This window comes from Giraffa tippelskirchi, chromosome 1 (genome assembly GCF_054371585.1).
Source record: "Giraffa tippelskirchi isolate mGirTip1 chromosome 1, T2T-mGirTip1v1.2.pri, whole genome shotgun sequence".
In the NCBI taxonomy this organism is placed as follows: Eukaryota; Metazoa; Chordata; class Mammalia; order Artiodactyla; family Giraffidae; genus Giraffa; species Giraffa tippelskirchi.
This window is the reverse complement of record NC_137275.1, coordinates 26,873,320-26,896,032: the sequence shown is the minus strand read 5'-3', so window position 1 is coordinate 26,896,032 and position 22,713 is coordinate 26,873,320. Positions and strand designations below refer to the sequence as shown.

Genomic DNA, 22,713 nt, shown 5'->3' with positions numbered 1-22,713 from the left:
TCTCATGATGTACTCTGCATATAAGATAAATAAGCAGAGTGACAATATACAGCCTTGACATACTCCTTTCCCGATTTGGAACCAGTCTGTCGTTCCATATCCAGTTCTAACTGTTGCTTCCTGATCTGCATTCAGGTTTCTCAAGAGGCAGATCTAGTGGTCTGGTATTCCCATCTCTTTCATAATTTTCCACAGTTTATTGTGATCCACACAGGCAAAGGCTTTGGCATAGTCAATAAAGCAGAAATAGATGTTTTTCTGAAACTCTCTTGCTTTTTCGATGATCCAGTGGATGTTGGCAATTTGATCTCCGGTTCCTCTGCCTTTTCTAAAGCCAGCTTGAACATCTGGAAGTTCATGGTTCATGTACTGCTGAAGCCTGGCTTGGAGAATTTTAAGCATTACTTTACTAGCGTGTGAGATGAGTGCAATTGTTCGATAGTTTGAGCATTCTTTGGCATTGCCTTTTTTTGGGATTGGAATGAAAACTGACCTTTTCCAGTCCTGTGGCCACTGCTGAGTTTTCCAAATTTGCTGACATATTGAATGTAGCACTTTCACAGCATCATCTTTCAGGATTTGAAATAGCTCAACTGGAATTCCATCACCTCCACTAGCTTTGTTCGTAGTGATGCTTCCTCAGGCCCATTTGACTTCACATTCCAGGGTGTCTGGCTCAAGGTGAGTGATCACACCATCGTGATTATCTGGGTCATGAAGATCTTTTTTGTACAGTTCTTCTGTGTATTTTTGCCACCTCTTCTTAATATCTTCTGCTTCTGTTAGGTCCCTACCATTTCTGATGATAGCAACTCAAAATAACAGAGAATAGCCACTCAAAAATAATTTAGTTCAAATGCTAGAGGCTTCTTTGAGATCAAGTCAGTCTCCATCCCATTCTTTTGATCTTGTTTACAACCCTATTATTCCAGCTACCTTCCAAAGGAAAAAAACATCTTAGGTTAAGAGCTAAGAGGCATATACCTCTATTGTTTTCTATGTCAAAAACCCCTCCGTGTCACTACAGTGGGGAAGAGCTCCAGACAATAATCTCAGCAACACCTTGCACTGGGAACTTCCCACATCAAGAGCAGGCATCTTTTTGCATTCCACTTTCACAGCTTTCACTAAGGTAGTAGGAGTGTGTCTGACTAGTGTGCTGGAACAGCTGGCCCAGAGCCGGGGGGGTGGGGATGGGTGGAGGAAGGGAGGATTAATGCCCCTGTGCCCCTGGGAGCCATCCTCAACCACTGGCTGGATGAGGAGAACTGATGATTATCTACTCCAGACTCCAGACCTTTAAAGGAGAATATTCTCAATTCCCCAACATTGTCTGCTTCCTGGAAGCTCCAGGGAAATGGAAACCCTATTGTCCACAGCAGCAACTCAATGAGGAATGCTTGCTTACACTGACTTTACACACTTCCCTGTTCCATTTCTCTCTTTTCTCTGATGTCCTGCATCCTTTCACAGATGAACTACCAGGACCCAAAGCCTTGTTTAGATTCTGATCTTAGGAAAGCAAAAATTATGGCAATTCTTTTAAAAAGAGAGAGAGAAAAATTTTTTTAATTATTTTGTCTACAAAAATACATCTCTTTCATCCACATGTACACACTGTTATACTTACAATAGATAACCAACAAGGACCTACTGTATAGCACGTGGAACTCTTCCCAGTGTTATGTGGCAGCCTGGATGGGAAGAGAGTTTGGGGCAGAATGAATACATGTACAGTTCAGCTGCTCTTCTGTGCTCTTGAAACTATCACAACATTGCAGATTGACTATACTCCAATAAAAAGTTTAAAAAAATCACATAAATAAAGAAAAGAAACACTCTGGGAGTTCCATAGATTGTAAAACTATTTATCTTTCCATAACCCAGTTGTCCACATTAAAGTTCCTTGGTTTGCATTCCTTTGGTCTTATGGTTTTCTCTTTTTGGACACAACCATCAACATCTTGCATCCTAGTTTAGTTGCAGGATGGTGATAATGCAACCCCTGATGCTCTGCCCCTCACCTCCCCTTAGTGTTACGTTGCAATGAACAAATTTGTGTGTGTGTATGCTCGGTCACTCAATAGTGTCTGACTCTTTTGTGACCCATGGACTATAGCCCACCAGTCCCCTCTGTCCATGGGATTTCCCAGGCAAAAATACAGGAATGGGTTGCCATTTCTTACTCTAAGGGAGCTTCTTAATCCAGGGATCGGACCCACATCTCCTGCATCTCCTGCATTGGCAGGCAGATTCTCCTGCATTTTCTGCATTGGTAGGCAGATTGTTTACCACTGAGCCACCTGGGAAGCCAAACAAAGTGAGTCACCATATTTCTGGGATATGCTTTATGCTTGCTCAAGAAGTTACAGCTCTTGTATACTTTTCCCAAGTGGCCTGATCTCAGTCCCTATGGTTAGTTATGTTTGTTGGCAATGAACCTAAAGATGTAAGTGTGGTCTGCCTTTAGAAAATACTGGACTGTGAGTCAGAGACCCTTGGTTTCTTTTTATGATTCTACTTACTATGTTGAGTAACTTCCTACCCTCTCTGGGCAGTTTTTCCATCTGTAAAGGAGCCACCCAACTATACGCCAGACTAAGAGTGACAGAGTTAGTACTAGGAGCCTTTTAGAAGCTTAAATTAGAATTAAGCTAATTCCACTGCACCGTCCTGTGTTTAAAATCAAAAGTGTTTCTGTAAGTTGTTTTATTTTGATGTGGTTGGAAATATGCTTTGAGTACAAAAGAAGTAAGAGTGACGTTTCATCCTTCTGTTTGATAGTTGAATTCTGATGCTGGGTGATTAAATTATTTATAACTGGGACAAACAAATCATTTAAAATACTGAATAACATATTAGTTCTTTACCTCATTTTCTAAACCTCATCCTGACCAAGTCAATATCATATTCCCTTCTAATAGCAAGGTTTCATTCCTTTGCATAAAACAATGTGTCAATCTACAGGACACTTCTGGGTAGTGGAGCTTGGTATTTAAGAGTACTCTGTTAGAACATACACACAAACCTCTCCCACCTCTCCCACTAAAACTCTGTGTGTGAAAATATAGGTTGGGGAAGGGAGGAGATGAGTGGAAGCAAGGGATTGTATGTGATGGAAAAGCTCATTTCTTTCATTTTACTTTCAGCATGGGAGTGTATGTGTGGAGGGTGGGGAGACATGGGTTCCATCCCTGGTGGCTGGGGGAGGAGTGGGTGGGGAGATCCCCTAGAGAAGGAAATGGCAACCCACTCCAGTATTTTTGCCTGGAGAATCCCATGGACAGAGGAGCCTGGTGGGCTACAGTCCATGGGGTCACAAGGGTCAGACATGACTTAATGATTGAGCACATTTTTCTAATAGAGATGGCTTATAGTTCTGCAAATTCTCTTTAATGTTCATTGGTAAAAGCTATGGCCTATTCATTTATCTTATCATCAAGCACTATAATCGGATCAATGACTGTTTTATCTGCAACACTGAAGTAGGGGTGCATATGCGGGAGGAGCAGGGGTAATTTTTGTTTGGAAGGAGAGACAGGAGGCTCTAGAGAGCAGGCTCTGGTTTGCCAGAGAGCACTGATAAAGTTGTAGGTACCAAGATGCAAGAACAAGGGAGAAGCAAAGAAGCTTGGGGATAAAGGTGGGATGGTACCAAAAAGAAAAACTGCTTAACAATCATGACTTTGCAATTTTCCCTGATGAATCCACAATAATATGTCTAAGCACAAAGATGACATAATTCTTCCCATCAGCTCATCCCAGTTTTCCCAGCAGAGTCTGGTCCCCGCCTAGAAAAAGAGAGAAAAAGGTTAATTCAAAAAGCTGTAAAAAAGAAAAACTCTCTATATTACTACATACTCAAACACACACATGAATGTTTGAACACATCCCCTTCTCCATACTTAATTACAAGTATATTAAAAATACTAGGATTCAAATCTTAAAATATTGATCCTTTATAATTATCATACAGTACATGAAGAAGTGAATCTTGTGACATATCCCTCTCAGTTTCTGAACATCTCCTTATTATCTAGTTTGAGAGGCTATTTCAGGCTTACCTCATACTTTCCCTTTGGTTGCTCTCAAGCCTTCATTAAAGTGCTCTGCAACTACCCTCTTATGTGTGAGTATGTGAGTATTGTTGGTGATGACTTGGGCCAGAGGAGGTGTCCACCCTTCTCCCCTTTGTTGACACTTGCTCAAAGCAGCAGCTGCCTATCACCAAGGTTCACAGCCCAGAATTCCAGACACCCATAGTGCCTGCATACATTTCTTTAGGACTCCATCATATTCCAGATTCCATTGGTTTTTGTAAATGATTTATTAAATGAATTTAAAAATAAACATATTCATATCCTCTTAGTATTGTGTAATGTCTTACATTCTGGATTATATCTTTTCATATTTGAATCTCCAGTATTCAGTATAGCTTTCACCACTTGGTAGGTTCTTAATAAATATTTGATCAGAGTAAGGAAGGAAAGTCCATCTTATCAATATTATTAACAATTCAGATAGAAATATTAAATGCTAGATTATGCATAAGGCCTGTAGCCAATGCCTGGCAAATAGAAGGTACACTATGAGAGTAACCAAAGTAAAAGCTGAGCTATTTCTGTAATCTGATGGTTCTGGCACATAAACAGCAGAAAATAATTATTTTGGTTTACCACATTCTCAACATTCCCTTTGACAACATAATAAACAAGTAAAAGAAATTAGAAAATGTGCATTTGATGCTATTTTTGTTCAGCCTCAAATTTTGGACAGTTTTAAGAAAGCTATTTTAAAGGGCAATGGTAAATTGAGTTTTCTGATCAAATCATTGGAAAGTAAGTGATTGTCCAGGAAGCATGTGTAAGTACTAAATTGAAACCACAAAACCAACAGATGAATCCTAAGTAGAAAGTACACAATCTGAAAATTATGGTTACCATGTTTACAATAAATCTATAACTGCCTGTACATTGTTGCAGTTTTACTCAAACCAAAAGAATCGATAAATAAATTAATGCCTAGACTAGTTTCAGAAAATAGTTACACTTCTAGCTGTAAGAATGAATCACAGTTTAGGATTATAATTGACTTTGATGGGAAACAGAGGGACAGATCAGTGAAGAAGCACATAGATTTAATAGTAGTGACAAGATTCTAGCTTTGCCGCTCACAGTGTGCATGCATGAGCATTTTTGTTATGCTTTTCATAATGCTTTATATTTTGCATCTTTTGTAATTATTTCTTTTTATTTATCAATTGTTGAATAATAAAATAGCATATAGTCAACATTTTGGAAACTACTAATCTAGTATATCAAGCTCTTGGTTACCTCATATGTTAAATGGGGATAATACTAACAAAATACTATCATTTCAATTAGATGAAATATGCAACAGAATGCCTGGTATATGTGTGCAATGTATATAACCATTTATGCTAATCTTTGTTCCAATTTTAAAATTGATCTTTGAAAGTGCACTTTTGTTTTCGTAAGTTTCAAAAGATTATGTATGAATATTGTATTTGAGTTCATCTTGAAATGCTTTAGGTGTACAAGCACATTTTTGATGAAAGTGACCATGTCTTAACTGAATAGCTTTCTCTAAAGTGTAGAGAGAATATGAAACTTGTGTCCTCCATCTAGTATTGCAAATGCTGTTTAAAGTCTTTGTCTTGATGACTGCCTGCAAGCACTAGCCATAAAACAATTAAGAATAGAAGTTTAACAACTCACATAAAACATTTAGTTGGAAATCCTGGGCATATGGTGAGTCACATTTAATTATTAATTGTTATTTACCTACACTACAACTAGACGGTCTAAATTACTTTCTTAGAGGATGCAGGAAAAAACTTCTATAGATTAGTAAGTTCAACAGTTTCATCTTATTTCTGCTTATTTTCCTGAGACAAAAATCAAACACGTAGTAGAGTGTGCACATCAAGTCTTTCTCAATTATTCTGAAAAGCCTATAAGCTCACTCAAGGAAACACAGTTTTCTGTATTTTTATCTAAAGTGTATACTCAGACCACCTGGCTAAACTCCAGGCTACACACTCCCTAGCAATGCTGGGCTATCTACACTGCTGACCCCTTCTTGCTCTGCAAAACCAAACCGACCAACATGGAAGATAGTGCACCATTTAGAGCTGGGTTTTGAAGCTGAATTCAGAATCAGATGAGAAATACCATTGGGAACGTGTTTGGATCTTTCCATTGAAGATTAAATTAATTCTTTCCATTATCCCATGGCATCACGAGTGAAAGCCGTGATGGTAACCAAAAGTACTGTTGTGTCCTTACCATGTTCCAGGCAGGGCTTCACTGGTGGCCCAGACAGTAGAGAATCTGCCTGCGGTGCAGGAGACCTGGCTTCAATCCCTGGGTAAGGAAGATCCCCTGGAGAAGGAAATGGCAACCCATTCCAGTATTCTTGCCCGGAGAATTCCATGGACAGAGGAGCCAGGTGGGCCACAGTTCATGGGGTCACAAAGAGTTAGACATGACTGACTGACTAACATTTTCACTTTTTCTTTCATATTCCAGGCAAAATGTTCAGCACTTTACAAGCACATGTGACCTACTTCAAATCTCATAAAAACCTCCATGAAGAAAGTTTGATTATCTTGAAGTGACTTATTCAAGCTATGCCACTATTGAATTAAACTAGAATACCAAACTTCTGATTCTTATCTATAACTTTTGAGGATGATGGATATTTCTAACCTCTATACCACAGTAACCAGTGAACCAGTGAAGTTGCTCAGTCACGTCCAACTCTTTGCGATCCAGACTCTAACCTACAAGGCTCCTCCATCCATGGAATTTTCCAGGCAAGAGTACTGGAGTGGGCTGCCATTTTCTTCTCCAGGGATCAAACCTAGGTCTCCTGCATTGCAGGCAGACGCTTTACTGTCTGAGCCACCAGGGAAGCCCAAGGTAGTTCTTAAATGGACACTGTATTAATTATTTTATGATTTATTCAAATATCTACCAGTTGCAATCAATTGCCAAGCATTTCTCCTAGAATTACATTATCTAGCCTGGAAAGCATTTTTCACTGTCTTGAAGGAAGTCTTTGAGGCTCCATCTTAAGACCTTAAGGAAATAAGAGGAAGAAATAATGAATTAGTCATGATCTTATAAAACTTTCAATCTGTGGTTTTCCTGACAGAATCTTACATGATTTATAATTTATAGCTTTTCTCTGTGTTTCAGGTAGAAGAAAATAAAAAGGAAAGGGTTCTGAAACTGCTTTGCAAGTATTTTTAGTAAAAACCAAAAAATAAATAATTGCTAACTAACCAACTTATAAAAGAGGAAAAAAGTAAAGATTAGAGATTTTCTCATCCAAGCAGGCTAGGCCATGCACTATTTGAAGGGTTCAATGTCAAGTATAATTTATTAACCACTTTTATTGAGACTAGCCTTAAAGAAAAATATATAGACACATTTAATAGCCGTCTTGCCCATTTCGAACATATGAGGCTTGCTTTTCTATCTTCTTCCAACCAGTGGACAATTGATTATTAAGGAGACCACTTACACATTCAATTATTATTAGTACCATAAATTTTTGCTGTAGTAAATTTTTACTGTTTGATTCATTTTCCATGAATACAGAGGCCTGAAGGGATATGGATTTGGGGCCACCTTGTGACAGATTTAGAAAAGTCCTGGAGGCTGAACCTTGGGGTCAGAAATTTTATTTCAATTACTAAATTGTTACCTCTCAACAAATACATTTTGCAAAGGGGTTCCATATGGTAATGGCTGATTTTTACTAATGAAAGAATGATTACCAGTGTTACACTAAGTTGACTTGTTTATATGTCCCAGCCACTGCCATAAACATCTGTATATTAATATAGTAAATCATTTTATGCTCACAAGAATCTTATGAAGTAAATGCCATCATATCGCCATTTTACAGATGAGGCAGCTGAGGTTTAGCAGAAATAAATAATTTGTCTAAGTTCCTGCAGAAAGCAAGTGAGATTCTTAGGAAGCCTCAAAATATTCTGGTTGAAGATATGAAAAAAAGCTGTTCTATGTGAAAGTGAAAAATGACATGAAGTAAATCAATGTAACACCGTTTAGGAACATTTTAAAGCTTCAAATTGAATGTTATCAGCATATTTTTGGATTAGAGACTCTGTGCACAAAATAACAGAAAAAGGCAATAATCCTGGAAGAACACCTAAGAACTGATAATATTATGAACAAACTCAACAGTATAGAAATTACAAAGCATAAATAAATGACGTGCCTGATACTTATTCCCTTATGATCTATTTTTGACCTTTCAGTCATGCTAAAAGATAATTTGTGTGTGTGTATGTGTGTGTGTGAAACTAAGGAGCACATTTTTTTCAAGCTAAAATTAGTGCTAAATACTCTTGAATTCTATTTACAGTGTGCTGGAATTTTCACTGAATTATGCGTCCTATATTTTTCCTTCAGGGATCACAGACAACATCCTCAAAAGTAGAAATGCTACTTTCTCCCTATATTGTTTGAATTTCCTATCTCCAGTGTTGGTGTAGACATAGGGTTCCGTAGCCCTTTCCCCACTTCATGGAAGAACTTTGCTGTCTGGGGGCAGGGAGCTGCTTTGACCAAGGTCATGGCCTTCCTGGGTCAGCCTGCATTCAGTGGCTCAGTGAGAGTACAAAGGTGGGTCATCTCAGCTCCAGGTGGGGTGACATTATTTGCTCTGGGGCTTGTTCTCTGGGCTAAATCTATGTAGGGCTTGCAGAACAATTCAACTGTTTTCTTCTGTCCAATTCTGCTCCCTCCTCCTTTTTTTCTTAGGTTTTGATTCTTAATGTATGTCTTAGACTCCAAAATCATCTTGGAATTTGCCTCCTGTTTTTTTAAATTGTGATAAAAAGCACATGACATCAATTTTACTCCCTTAACCATGCTTAAGTGGACAGTACAGTAGTGTTAACTACATGCAATTCGTTTTTCAATAGATATTGAGAACTTTTTCATAAATATCTGCTTCCTGAAAAGTCAATCTAGGACCACACTTTCTCTAATGATCTAAGTCTTTTCAGGATGTTTTGAAGTGCAGTTCTTTTTTCTTGGTAATACCCTAAACAGGTTTGCAATATGAAATTGTGAGACTGAAAGATGGCAGAAACCACATAATGCAGAGTATCTGCAATGATCACATCCCTTTTTAAAATGGGGTCTGAATGTTTCCCATGTACCTTGAAGATTATGTTTTTCCTTTTTCTAGCCTGCATAAGAAGTGGATAAAAATTGGAAGACTTTCTTCTTAGAAGTTTAAGAAGACAGCGAAAGGTAATTTTTTTTATTGAGAGGCCAAAAACAACATGGCAGGTATCTAACAAAGTTTTTGACTCAAAGTTTTCAGTCCTGAGCATCCTATTTGGGATTTTAGAGTTAACTGTGTTTACTCAAAGTTTATGTCACATCAAAACTTTGTACTTTGGTAACTCCACCTGCAAAATGGGGAGGTTAGCCTATTGTAGTGGTTTTCAGTCCTGTTGCAGTAAAGATGGCTAAGAATTTTTTTGCTACTCCTTCCATTGAGAGGCCGAATTTAATTAGCCTCCTCTGAATCTGAGTTGACATCAGTGACTTCCTTGACAAATATGATGTGACACAAGTGATATGGCATGACTTTTGAGCTTCACCTTAATCCCTAGGACCACTCTTCTTGGGAATCTCTGAGCAGACTAGTGTTTTCCTCAGGACTTGAGAGGTAGGGTTAGAGGGACAGATAACAAAGGGGAATGAGGAAACTTTTAGGCTGGTGAATATTTTAATTACCAAGATGAATGTTTTTGATGATGGAACAATCTGGTGATGATTCCGTAAACATATATGTATACCAAAGACCATAAAATTTTTCATTTTAAATATGTACAGTTTTTGTAGGAAAAGTATGCTTCATTAGAGTTGCAGAGAGAGATGGAAATTGGTTATCTCAAAGAACGTCCTCAGGTGCCAGAATGTCTGGCCCAGAGGACTCATAGCTGGAAAAAAAAGTCAACTGAATTTCGCAATAGAATGAAGCTGGCAAAGGCAACATAGCTATTCCTCACTGGATAGGAGCACCACAGATTGCATCATTGATCCCCTGAACTCCTAAAAAAATGATTGGTCTAATGAAAGTGTTCGTTTCTGGTGCTGCATCTGAAAAGAGAGGCACCTGCTTCTGCTACCATCACCAGAGTTACACCAGCTCTTCCGGGTGAGTTTCAACACAGACCATCCTCTTAGGTACTAAATCCTATTGGGAGTACTCAGATCAGTCCAGAAGCATCTATTAAAGTTCATTAAAATCTTTTTGAGGAGGAAAATGTGGTTTTCTTCTTATTTTCAACAGTTTTTGGTACCCAGTATTACCATCTCATAATCTCACTATGAAACCAGGGCTTCACAACAAGCTAAACAGTTCATAACAGGGTTTGGCAAATAAATATTTAACAGCCAAACTTTGTTGACCAATAAAAGTACAGAAACCCACTGTCAGTCAAGTTTTTCCTGGAACTCTTTTTCACTATGACAACTTGAAATATGTATATGATGAGATTTCAAAGTAGTTGTGTTGGTCAACTGTTCTTCAATAGAGGCTCTTAGACCATTGGTCTCTACCAAAAATAATTATCCAAAATTGTTTAATGGACTTCAGTTACTCAACGTTACCATTACTTGCTTCCCTTTCATATATCCAGTATACTTTTCATCTACAGAGTATACTTCAACCCCAGCACAAATCTTCCCCTCTAGAATATCCTTCTATTTGCTGATTACTTGAGCTTCTCCTAAATAAAAGCTTTTTAGATTTAACTCATGGAGTTTTCTATAATGACGCCCAGGAGAGAAAAGGAGTATGCTTTATTTTTCCCCCATCTCTCCCTTGTATTGAGATAGTTTTCATTAGCATGCTGTGGCACTAATATACCTGTATTTTAAAGAGAGTAAAAATAGTCTTGTCAAAGTACCTTCTTAATACTATAAATTTTAGATCTGTATGACCAGAGTCACCAGATCTCTTTCATTCTATAGATTATTCAAAGAATTTTATCTTCTCAATAATACATCTTGTTTTGGGGACCTCAATAGTTTTAACACGTACATTATCACACAGTTGCAAATTCTAACTTCTAGACTCAGGATAATACAATCTTTTTAAAAGTACTTTGAAAGTAGGCATTCATAGATGCCAACTTCTTACCACCTTAGACAGTTCCCATGAAGCCCAGTACCCCTCATTCTCTGTCAAATATATCTTGTCTATGTATCCAGATGGTCTGTTGCTGGTAGAAAGTAATTTAGAAAGCTACTTAATCATCTGCAAAGTGGTTATATGAATTTACATTTCTCTTTGGGCAATGTATGTGTTCGCCTTTTTCCATATACTAATGCTCAGAGTTGTTTGATGTATTGTTTCTCAGCACTTCATTGTGGTTTAATTTGCATTTCTGTTAGGCAGAAAGGATTAGCATCTTCTCACTTAAATTTATTCTCCCACATTTTGTAATAGATGGTCTTTTTCTTCTTGCTTTACTTAATTGAATAAGCTGAAAACTCATTGTGGAAAAATGAAATTTTTATCATGTTTTAAATTGATGTTGGTGGCACATTTCAGGTGCACCTAAATTATCTCTGACTTTACTAGGTCTCAATAGGAATAATTTTCAATCTCTCTACCTTTATTCAGAGTTTCAAGCTTTCTCCTAACTATTGCACCAGACTACTCTCATCAACTCTAATGTGCCTGTAAGTCTGTAGACATATAAGAATACCTAAATTTTTTCCAGCCTTGAGCCTCCTAGCTATGTAACCACAAGCATATCACTTAACTTCTCTGTGCCTTGGTTCCCTGATCTGTTAAATTTTAAAATGACACTACTTATTTTGAGTTATTATGAGGATTGCACATATGCAGACAAGATATAGAACAACGATAATTAGACAAAAGTACATAACACACAAAAAGCATTCTAACTTCTACTCATTCTCTTGCTTGTTTGCCTTATGTTTTTAGCAGTTTATTGACAGATTCAAAGGTGGTTTAAAGTAATATTTAATATAGCTTTGAAAATTGTCTTCAGGAGTCAATCTAGCTACCTGTTCCATTTGATGGAAACAGAAGTGTGTAGATTTATGTTTCAAGTCCATAGTTGTGTGCCTTATTTCCTCACAGTATGACCTTATTCACTCTTATAACCCTTGAAAAAAGTTCATTTCTTGTCAGGATACGGAAAGCGTTTATGAAGAAAAGCATTTTGGCTTCTGAAAGCAATTTTTAAAATCGATATTCCTCTTATTGTCTAGTGCCAACTCATTGTCAAGCCAGTCTTTTATCTGGAAGAAAATGGATAATAATCAGACCCTCGCCTAATGCTAATAATCACTCCAATTGGACAATATGGTTAGCTTTGGATGCACTGTAGATTCAAAATTAAGAGAAATTGGACCTAAGGAAGAAGAAGCCATCTGTTTGAAGCCCAGTTGTTAGCAGAAGTCACATGGTTATATTTTCAAACCTCAGTTAACTATAGATGTAATTTCACAAAGCTGTCTTGAAACAAACAACAGCAAGAATCAGCAATGGTGAAAACGAAGTCTTCAAGTGCTGTGTATCCAAGATAATTAGAACTTCTAACACAATCAATACCCTGGCTAATCCAAACCTTATAATGTCTACATTATGCCTTATGATCTGTGAAACATATTATAATTTAGTCTGGGTATCTTGAAGATAGAATGATAACAGAGCATAGTAGTTGGAACTAAACATCCTGACTAGATCCAACCAGGTTATCTTTCATTTGAGCATCTACCTGGCTTTATTATCTTGTTGTTACTTAGATAAATTCTACAAGCTATGAAACCTCTTTGAGCCTCAATTTTCTCATTAATAGAGATTTCATCCACTTCATGGAATTATTCTGGACAGTTAATAAGATCAAACCAGTCAGTTCTAAAGCATATCAACCCTGAATATTCATTGGAAGGACTGAAGCTGAAGCTACAATACTTTGGCTACCTGATTCAAACAGCTAATTCACTGAAAAAGACCCTGAAGCCGAGAAAGACTGAGGGCAAGAGGATAAGGAGGTGACAGAGGAAAAGATGATTGGATGGCACCACTGACTCAATCGACATGAGTTTGTGATGAGCAAACTCAGAGAAATAGAGAAGGACAGGGAAGCCTGGCATGCTACAATTCATGGGGTAGTAGAGAATCAGACATGATTTGGTGACTGAAAAATGACAATATGACACAAACTAGATACACAAAGCTAGTAAATTTATGCCCAGGATGGTATAATCAGAGGGTTATTTTTTCTTGATATGTGCAAATTTCATTGGCTTAGCTGACTGATAATCTCATCATAAATTCTATTTCCTCTCCCCTTCCGCTGGAAGCCTAAGAAGTGTAGTGCATTGGTAAGTGTACTCATTGGTTGACAGACAATCTGAAGTCAGCTTTGGGAACAAGTATCTAAACTCTAAGGACTTTTTCAAATAACTCCTTATGAGGACTTAAGACAAAATTCCCAAACTAAGAAATTCAAGTGTATAAATCCTCTGTGGAATTAGCTCTACATTTTGAAAATAAAAGTATAACAGTTTCCAAAGGAGATTTTAAATTTTCCAAGTCAAAATGTGATTCATAAAATAAAAAAAACTTTCTAAAAATTTTACATTTACAAGGAAAGAAGGGAGGGAAGAAAAAAGAAGGAAAGAGGGGAGAGGGGAAAAAAGAAAAGAAGGAAGTAGAGAGGGTGGAGTAAACATGTACATTACCAACTACCAAAATGGTGGGGATAAAAGAAACTTTTGAGGAGCATATGAATAAGCATATTTTTTAAAGCTTAATAAATAAAATAGTATTGACAAAAACATTTATTTGAATAAAATAATGACAATCTATCAGTTCAGTTCAGTTCAGTCACTCAGCCCTGTCTGACTCTTCACGACCCCATGGACCACAGCACGCCAAACCTCCCTGTCCATCACCAATCCCTGGAGTTTACTCAAACTCATCTCCACTGAGTCAGTGATGCCATCCAACCATCTCATCCTCTGTCATCCCTTTTTCCTCCCGCCTTCAATCTTTCCGAGCATTAGGGTCTTTTCCAATGAGTCAGCACTTCGCACCAGGTGGCCAAAGTATTGGAGCTTCAGCTTCAACATCAGTCCTTCCAGTGAACACCCAGGACTGATCTCCTTTCGGATGGACTGGTTGGATCTCCTTGCAGTCCAAGGGACTCTCAAGAGTCTTCTCCAACACCACAGTTCAAAAGCATCAATTCTTCGGCACTCAGCTCTCTTTATAGTTCAACTATCACATTCATACATGACTACTGGAAAAGCCATATCCTTGACTAGATGGACCTTTGTTGGCAAAGTAATGTCTCTGTTTTTTAATATGCTGTCTAGGTTGGTCATAACTTTCCTTCCAAGGAGTAAGCATCCTTTAATTTATGGCTGCAATCACCATCTGCAGTGATTTTGGAGCTCAAAAAAATAAAGTCTGCCACTATTTCCACTGTTTGCCCATCTATTTGCCATGAAGTGATGGGACCAGATGCCATGATCTTAGTTTTCTGAATGTTGAGCTTTTTTTTTAATATAAATTTATTTATTTTAATTGGAGGCTAATTACTTTACAATATTGTAGTGGTTTTGCCATACATTGACATGGATCCTCCACTGGTGTACATGTGTTCCTCATCCTGAAATCCCCTCCCAACTCCCTCCCCATCCCATACCTCTGGGTCATCCCAGTGCACCAGCCCCGAGCACCCTGTCTCGTACATCAAACCTGGACTGGCGATCCATTTCACATATGACCATATATATGTTTCAGTGCCTGAATGTTGAGCTTTAAGCCAACTTTTTCACTCTCCTCTTTCACTTTCATCAAGAGGCTCTTTAGTTCTTCTTCACTTTCTACCATAAGGGTGGTATCATCTACATGTCTGAGGTTATTGGTATTTTTCTCTGCAATCTTGATTCTAGCTTGTGCTTTATCCAGTCCAGCGTTTCTCATGATGCACTCTGTATATAAGCTAAATAAGCAGGGTGACAATATACAGCCTTGACGTACTCCTTTCCCAATTTGGAACCAGTCTGTCGTTCCATATCCAGTTCTAACTGCTGCTTCCTGGCCTGCATACAAATGTCTCAAGAGGCAGGTCTAGTGGTCTGGTATTCCCATTTCTTTCAGAATTTTTCACAGTTTATTGTGATCCACACAGTCAAAGGCTTTGGTATAGTCAATAAAGCAGAAATAGATATATTTCTGGAACTCTCTTGCTTTTTCGATGATCCAGTGGATGTTGGCAATTTGATCTCTGGTTCCTCTGCCTTTTCTAAATCCAGCTTGAACATCTGGAAGTTCATGGTTCACATATTGCTGTAGCCTGGCTTGGAGAATTTTAAGCGTTGCTTTACCCGCATATGAGATGAGTGCAATTGTGCAGTAGATTAAGCATTCTTTGGCATTGCCTTTCTTTGGGATTGGAATGAAAACTGACCTTTTCCAGTTCTGTGGCCACTGCTGAGTTTTCCAGATTTGCTGGCATATCGAGTGCAGCACTTTCACAGCATCATCTTTGAGGATTTGAAATAGCTCAACTGGAATTCCATCACCTCCACTAGCTTTGTTCGTGGTGATGCTTCCTAAGGCCCGCTTGACTTCATATTCCAGGATGTCTGGCTCTAGGTGAGTGATCACACCATCGTGATTATCTGGGTCGTGAAGATCTTTTGTGTACAGTCCTTCTGTGTATTCTTGCCACCTCTACTTAATATTTTCTGCTTCCGTCAGGTCCATACTATTTCTGTCCTTTATTGTGCCCATCTTTGCATGAAAAGTTCCCTTGGTATCTCTAATTTTCTTGAAGAGATCTCTAGTCTTTCCCATTCTGTTGTTTCCCTCTATTTGTTTGCATTGATCACTGTGGGAGGCTTTCTTATCTCTCCCTGCTATTCTTTGAAACTCTGCATTCAAATGGGTATATCTTTCCTTTTCTCCTTTGCTTTTCACTTCTCTTCTTATCACAGCTATTTGTAAGGCCTCCTCAGGCAGCCATTTTGCTTTTTTGCATTTCTTTTTCTTGGGGATGGTCTTGATCCTGGTCTCCTGTACAATGACAACCTATGGTACAAAATAAATCATTCTGACCAATAAACAATGACCCTGAACATAATGTCTGGTGAATCCTTGCTATTTTGTTGTTCAATATAATGAAATTGTAGCAATTTTGCTCTAACACAAGTCTCAGGGTTCAAGCATAATGAGTAAACATGAAAGCAATATAAGCAGGGTGCCGCCAGCAGAGAAAAGATGGGAGTGGCAGCATCAAATGCTCTCTAATGGAACATCATTAAGAATCTAAAACAAATATAAATGTTTTGCTAGGCCAGAGTTCAATCCCTGCATCGGAAAGATCCCCTGGAGAAGGGAATGGCAACCCATTCCAATGTTCTTGTCTGGAGAATCTCATGGAGAGAGAAGCCTGGCAGGCTATACTCCCTGGGGTCTCATAGAGTTAGACACGACTGAAGTGACTTAGCATGCACAGGCCATTATATTATTCTCTTAATATGTTCACTTTATAATTGTGTTAACATTTGGTTAATCTATGTACATGTGTTTTACTATATTTGAACTAGATTGCATTTGAAAATATTGTTTTATTTTACTATTTTAAAAGTTATAGGAATTTTACATGTCCTTAAATTCTCTTGGTGATAGGAAATGGCATAATTTTACCCACTTTAGAAATTAAGAAGAAACCAAACACAACAGTTCGTTTTCAGCCTTGCATAGCATTCAAAGCTACTGTCTCGGACTGGTTGTCCCAAAGCTATCACTCAGTTGTGAATTCAAGTTTCAGTAGTTTATTTTGGAAGTGATCCCAGTGAACAAAGTGGGTGAGGTAGAGGCAATAGTGAATAAAAAAAAGGCAATCAATGAAGTGTAATTTATAGTTATGGGTTAATTGGAGCTTCACTGCCTGCATGTGTGCTACAATCACTTCAGTCTGACTCTTTGTGACCTTATGAACTGCAGCCCACCAGACTTCTCTGTCCATGGGATTTTCCAGGCAAGAAGTGGGTTACCATGCCCTCCTCCAGGGGATCTTCTCAACCCAGGAATTGAACCTGCGTGTCCTGTGTCTCCTGCACTGGGAGGCGGATTCTTTACCACTGAGCCACCTGGGAAGCCCAAAGCTTCACTGGAAACCATGTAAAACATGTTTTGGAGTTATCTACCTGAGGGATAGAGCTATTTACATGCTACTCTGGTGAGTCATTAAAGGCTGCTTCCAGGGCCATTAATTTCCCAATATTTCCAGTCTTCAATTCTGCTGGTGTAGTGGATTGGTGGCCAGAGAAAGCCCTGAAAGACTAAATACAGTGAGTAGTAAGGATAGGGTGGTATGGGTGCCAATCCAACAGAATTGGCTAGAACTCTGATTTTATTTAGTTGAAGTTAGCGTATCTACTGAGAAGTTTTTGGAAATAATGGAAAAATTATCCTTTTTAATCATTTATTTTTCTCATCCTTCAAAGCTGCTGCTAACATTGAATTAGATAAGAGCAAAGGAACTTTTCCATTGTGCTTTTTTTCTTTTTTTTAGAAATTAATAGTTTTAAGTTTACTGTTTTGCTCTACATTTTCAGTAATTAAAAAAGCAAAATTGCTTTTGCTGGTTTTTTCTTTCACTGAAGAGGCAAATAAATGAAAGAAACCATTTAAGCATTAGCAACAGAAAAGGTGGGGGGTTGGAGTTAGTGAGACTCCATCAGGTAATTGAGGAGCTGAGTTTTCTGAGTTTTCCTTAGTTCAGTTCAGTTGCTCAGTCATGTCCAACTCTTTGCGACCCCATGAACCACAGCACGCCAGGCCTCCCTGTCCATCACCAATTCCCGGAGTCCACCCAAACCCATGTCCACTGAGTCAATGATGCCATCCAACCATCTCATCCTCTGTCATCCCCTTCTCCTCCTGCCCTCTATCTTTCCCAGCATCAGGGTCTTTTCAAATTCCATGATAAATGAAAATTTTAATTGCGAAAAATCAAACCAACTTTTCCCCTCAAAACTATCTGTACAACTACTGTCTGCACCCACTTTTTCTAAAGTCTCAGCAGAGGTCTCTTTGTTAATGAGCTAAAAAAAAAAAAGATAGGGGGAAGCTTTATTCACCTGTTTTTAGGTATTCTTTTGCCATTGAAATCATGGTCCTTTGAGTTCAGTGGTTGACTGAAATGGTCCCAACAGGATTTCTTCACAATTTTCCGGTAGCCACGGCAGCATTTCACTTACGTTGCCAAAGGCCATTGGACCCAGCAGTCACGGTAAAGGGAATTCCCAGGTAATCTGGAGGCAGATTGCTAAAGTTAACCAGCATGAACCAAGAGTTGCTTCAATCACTGTTGTTGTTCAGTCGGTCACGTCCCACTCTTTGTGACTCCATGGACTGTAGCCTGCCAAGTTCCTCTGTCCATGGGGACTTCCAGGCAAGAACACTGGAGTGGGTTGCCATTTCCTTCTCCAGAGGATCTTCCCAGCTCAGGGATTGAACCCGTGTCTTCAGCAAGTCTTCGGCATTGCAGGCAGATTCTTTACCACTGAACAACCAGGGAAGCCATAATCATTCCCAATTCAAACTTATTATTGCAGAAACTCTGTCCTGCTTCTCCAATTACTTTAACTCTAAAGGATGGAAGTTAACTAGCTCCCCAGGTGGTGATTTGGAATCTGTTTACATCAAGTAAGTGAAACTACTCCTCTAGGATTCAGAAGCTAGGGAACACAAGCCAAAACTAAACAGACATCTGCACCACATTAAGTTTCATTAAAACAAAGATATTTCTTATTTTTGTTTACCACTGAACACCCAGAACCTTGTTATTCGTCATTGCCAGATGCAAAATAACTCAGCACTTTTAAAAGCAATTACATGATTCCTAAACTTTTACAATGTGATCTATTCTGAACCATTCTTCATTATTTGACACATTTTGAATGGAAAGGAATGGAACATGTTACCACCCATTGGCACTGAAGCAGTGCACTCAGACTTGGCACAATGGAAGCAGTGAAAATAATAAAGGAAAGGGCACTAGTTTCATTAAAAGGCACAACTCTGCTGCATACTCTTTAAACTCTAACATAATGAGTTAAGGATCACACACACACACACACACACACACACAAAAGTCTTAATTTTAAGAGGAAGATTGCTTCAAATAAGACTACTTTTTGTCCAGCCTTTGATTTCCATTTGTTTTCTTTCAGGGAGTCCTGGAGTGCTGCAGTTCATGGAGTCGCAAAGAGTTGGACACGATTGAGCAACTGAACTGAATTGAAAATGTTTTTGCTGACTACTTTGAGTAATTTTCTATGAGAAAACTAATATTTATAGTTTTTAAAATTAATGTTGAACCTCCCTATGACACTTTTTCTTCCACTTGATTTTGCAGAATCCTCTGTGAAACCATAATGGTATTTGCAAGAGGTCAGCTATAATAGCATCAACAAAGAAACCATCTTTAGAAAGAATTAATAGAAACTTATGTCGATTTCACAGAGATGTGTTTTAAAAAAAATCCTTTAATGCTAATGAGAGGAAAAATTCAAGTTTAGAAACCACATGTTAAAAACAAGATGTTACTTGTTGTAGAACAGATTCTCAGAAGGGTCTAAGATCCCTCATGGGGTCTTCAAAACAGATATGAAATGATTATTGTCTGAATCTTCATCAACAGAATGATAATTAAAACATATGGGTTACCTAGTTCAATGTTAATGAACAATATTTATCAACTGTGAATCCCAAGGAGTATAATATAAATTGTAACTGGGTTTAGGTATATATGTATTTATATATAGTGACAGTAGTAGTAGTGTTAGTTGCTCAGTTGTGTCCAATTCTTTGCGATGCTATATACTGTAGCCCACTAGGCTCCTCTGTCCATGGGCTTCTCCAGGCAAGAATACTGGAGTGGGTTGCCATTCCCTTCTCCAGAGGATTCCTGACCCAGGGATTGAACCCAGGTCTTCTGCATCGCAGGCAGATTCTTTACCATCTGAGCTATAAGGAAGTCCCATATACATTGGTCTATAAAATTCAATTCATATTCAGACATGTAAATAAATGTGTTATAAAACAAGATCTGATTTTTAGCAACCAAATGTTTATACCAACCCAAATATCACAACTTCCTCAGAGGAACAGAGATAGAGCCTAAATAATTCAAACTCTGATTCAATCAAAGCTGACTTATGCATAAGACATAGTAGATGCAGTGCCTAGGGACCACCGTAATTTTAGGGGCCTGTGAAAATATTTCAATTTCTTTTAAAATCAAAAGAAAACATAAATCTTTAGAGCCAAAGAAAGTGTTAGTAAAGGTAAAGTTGTCCAAGGACTATGGAAGTCATTTTGCATCCTTGTTCACATTAAATGAAATTTTTTTGTTTTGAAAATAAGTGTTGTTCTTAAAGCATTTTGTTCTTAAAGCCTTACTTTCTGAGAATCATAATTAGATAAAGAAAGCTCTAGTAATCAGAAGTATGTACCTACCTTTGCGCGATGCTACAGAGAGCATGAAACTGCCAAGAAAGCAAAAGAGCAATGGTCAGTTTGGAAGTCATGTTTACCCTGGATTCTCTCTTTCCAGGTTTCTGCAGCCCCAGACACTGTTTGCTTGACTGTCTCTGAGGACTTGTGTTGGCAGGGGTGCTCCTGAGGCTTTTTATATTATTGCAACACTAAAGGTATGTGGGTTCTCATCCTGTACTACATTACTGGAAATTACACAAAATCCAGTCTGTCCCCCTGCACTTTGAAACTAACCCTGAGGGAGGCAAACACTCGTAGGTCTCAACAAATTTTCAGCATGCTTAAAGTTTAACTGATTTGGTATAAGAAGTATTTTGTTTAATGTCCAGGTCTTTCTCTGTTAGGGCTGCTGTAGCAAAAATATCATAGGCTTGTGGCTTAAACAAGAGTCACTTATTTCTCAGAGTTCTGGAGACAAAGAATTCCAGGATCGAGGAGCCAGCAGATTACATGTCTGGTGAGAACCCATTTCCTGGTTATAAGCAGCCTTCTTCTCACTGTGTCTTCCTAAGGCAGGAGGGGTGATGGAGGTATCTAGGATCTCTTTTATAAGAACTCTACAGGCATACCTCATTTTATTGTGTTTTGCTTATTTGCAGACATTTCATTTTTTTTTTAATAAATTGACAGTTTGTGGCAACCCTACATCAAGCAAGTCTATTGGCATCATTTTTCTAGTAACATTTGCTTGAGTTGTGTCTCTGTATCATATTTTTTTCCAGGTGAAGTTGCTTAGTCGTGTCTGACTCTTTGCGACCCCATGGACTGTAGCCCACCAGGCTCCTCCATCCATGGAATTTTCCAGGCAAGAGTACTGGAGTGGGTTGCCATTTCCTTCTCCAGGGTATCTTCCTGACCCAGGGATCATATTTTGGTAATTTTTGTAAAATTTCCAACGTTTTCATTATTATTCAATTGCTTTAAAAATTTTATTTTGTACTGAGGTATAGCCAATTAACAATATTGTGATCATTTTAGGTGAACAGCAGAAGGGACTCAGTCATACAAATACATGTGTCCATCCTCCCCCAAGCTCCTTTCCCATTCAGGCTGCCACATAACATTGAGCAGAGTTCCATGTGCTATACATTAGGTCCTTGCTGGTTATCCACTTTAAACATAGCGAAGTGTGCGTGTCGATTTGTTATGGTGATCTGTGATCAGTGATCTTTGATGTAATTATTGTAATTGTTTTGGGACATCATGAACCCTGTCCATATAAAATTGAGTTTAATCAATAAATATATGTGTTCTAATTGCTTCACCAAACACTATTCCCCCATCTCTCTCCCTCTCCTTGGGCCTCCCTATTCCCTGAGATGCAACAACATTGAAATTAAGTCAATTACTAACCTTACAATAACCCCAAGTGTTCATCTCTCACTTTAAATCATAAACCAGAAATGATTAAGTTTAGGGAAGAGTTCAGTTCAATTCAAGGAAGAAGGGATGTTGAAAGCTAAGGTAGGTTGAAAGCTGAGCTTCTTGTGTCAAATACTTAGCCAAATTGTGAATGCAAAGAAAAAGTTCTTGAAGGAAATTAAAAATGCTACTCCAGTGGACACACAAATGATAAGAAAGTGAAACAGTCTTATTACTGATATGGAGAAAGTTATAGTGGGTGATTAAACCAGCCACAATATTCCCTTAAGCTGAAGCCTATCCAGAGCAAAGCCCCAACTCTCCTCATTCTCTAAAGGCAGAGAGAGGTGAAGAAGCTGCAGAGGAAAGGTGAAGCTAGCAAAGGTTGCTTCATGAGGTTTAATGAAAGCAGCTGTCTTCATAACATAAAAGTGCAAAGTGAAGCAGCAGGTGCTGATGTAGAAGCTGCAGTAACTTATCGAGACAATCTAGCCGAGATAACTAATGGCCGTTACACTAACGTCAGACTTCCCTGGTGGCTCAGTGGTTAAGAATCTGCCTGCAGTGCAGAAGACCCAGGTTTGATCCCTGGGTCGGGAAGATCCCCTGGAGAAGGGTATGGCAACCCGCTCCAGTATTCTTGCCTGGAAATGTCCATGGACAGAGGAGCCTTGTGGGCTACAGTCCACAGGGTCGAAAAGAATTGGACAT

The 22,713-nt window shown here is 38.4% G+C and overlaps 1 long non-coding RNA gene across 1 annotated transcript; it reads right to left on the bottom strand.

Moving 5' to 3' along the window:
• Window positions 1-13,883: 13,883 nt before the first annotated feature.
• LOC145544038 (uncharacterized) lies at window positions 13,884-20,689 on the bottom strand. The gene is made up of 3 exons (XR_014081267.1): window positions 20,602-20,689; window positions 18,219-18,392; window positions 13,884-16,161 (listed from the first exon to the last, which is right to left on the bottom strand). It is a non-coding gene; the product is annotated as an uncharacterized LOC145544038 (long non-coding RNA).
• Between the last annotated feature and the right edge of the window lie 2,024 nt (window positions 20,690-22,713).